We start from the raw sequence: 1,870 nt of genomic DNA on the forward strand, positions 1-1,870 counted from the left end.
AAGCCTTTACCGCAGTCCGTGCACTGGAAAGGCTTCTCTCCCGTGTGGGTCTTCTGGTGCGTGCTCAGGTGCTGCCTCTGTACAAAGCTTTTGCCGCACTGAGTGCAGTGGTACGGGCGCTCCCCGGTGTGTATGCGTTCATGGATAAGGAGCGACGTGTGCCGCCGGAAACACTTCCCGCACACGTTGCAGATGTACGAGCGCTCTCCTAGGTGGGCCTGCAGGTGGGCCTTTAATGTCCGCTTGTTGTAAAAGACCTTGCTGCATTCTGCGCAGGCGTGCGGCCGCTGCGTGCTGTTGGCGTTAGACCGGTCCAAGAGCTTCATCCGGATTTTATCCATTCCCTCGGTGAAAGCCGATGCCTTCCCCTCGGCGATGTCCGGTGTCAGCCCTTCCCCTCCACCCAGCGGATTACTGCACAGCACAGCTTCCTCGGGGCTCAGCTGTACGTTGTTTGTACACTCTACACCCAGACCGGGAGCGCCGTCCACCTCGGCTGACGTCTTCTCACCGACGGCCTTCTCTACGAGCCCCTCACCTGAAAGGAAGGCAAGGGAATGGAGATCAGGCACACATAATAAACCAAAAAACACACGAGTACGGACAACTTTTTATTGCTAGAGTAGGGACTGGGTTTGCAAGAAGAAAAGAGAGCCCCAAATGCAGAAAGCAGAACATCCGGTTTCAATTTTAATCAGACTCTCATATCATATGAAGCCAACACGTTTTGGGGGTTTAAAGGATTCCCCTTCATCAGGGCTTGGCACTGCTGAACGAAGCGTGTACTGGACCGGTAATATTAGAGGGATCCTTTTAGTCTGATGATCCCTCCACATGCTGGTAACGACTTAAGCATCATTCTAAAGCAATCATGAGATCAATTACCCCTCAGGAACCAGTACACACATTCACAGCATCAAACCCTGATGATAGGCGACCCTTTGAATCCCCGAAATGCATTGGCTTTTTATCTGAATAAAAGTCTGAATAAAATTAAGAGTCTGAATAAAATTATTTAAGATGTGACTGAGAATATTTAATAATTTAAGGCTTCATTCACACAGGTGTGCACAACCCTATGGCAGGCACACCCGTGCAGAGATCTGCTCCCGGAAGGGGCAGGTACAGCCTGTAATTGTGTGCAGCCAGCTGTGCATTCCTGTCCCCAAGGAGAGAGAGCGGTCTTTATTACAGGAGGGGGCGGAGACAAGACCAGTCATCCTGCACAAGGATAGAGAACAGCAGTGACCGGTCTTTATTACAGGAGGGGGCGGAGACAAGACCAGTCACCCTGCACAAGGAGCAAGAGCAGCAGTGACCGGTCTTCATTAAAGGAGGGGGCAGAGACAAGACCAGTCACCCTGCACAAGGGGAGAGAGAGCAGCAGTGACTGGTCTTCATTAAAGGAGGGGGTGGAGACAAGACCAGTCACCCTGCACAAGGAGAGAGAGAGCAGCAGTGAGAGGTCTTTATTACAGTGAGGGGGCGGAGACAAGACCAGTCACCCTGCACAAGGGGAGAGAGAGCAGCAGTGACCGGTCTTTATTACAGGAGGGGGGCGGAGACAAGACCAGTCACCCAGTACAAGGAGAGAGAGAGCAGCAGTGACCGGTCTTTATTACAGGAGGGGGGCGGAGACAAGACCAGTCACCCAGTACAAGGAGAGAGAGCAGCAGTGAGCGGTCTTTATTACAGGAAGCTGGTAGTCTCACACTGGATTACTGCACAGATCTGGAAGAAATACACAAAGCTCCCCGAGATTCAGGTAACAATACACCTGCCTCTTATACGAGGACAATATCTTCTGCTCCCCGAGTCCAGCTTTAAAATACTAGAACCAAGACAAAAATAAAAGTAAAAACTCCCTTGC

General features: G+C 51.4%; 1 pseudogene; it reads right to left on the reverse strand.

The window, feature by feature from the left end:
- The window catches only part of LOC108799750, a 30,779-nt pseudogene that overhangs the window by 22,520 nt on the left and 6,389 nt on the right, over positions 1-1,870 (reverse strand).

This window comes from Nanorana parkeri, unplaced genomic scaffold (genome assembly GCF_000935625.1).
Source record: "Nanorana parkeri isolate BGI_ZX_2015 unplaced genomic scaffold, ASM93562v1 scaffold1799, whole genome shotgun sequence".
Classification (NCBI taxonomy): domain Eukaryota; kingdom Metazoa; phylum Chordata; class Amphibia; order Anura; family Dicroglossidae; genus Nanorana; species Nanorana parkeri.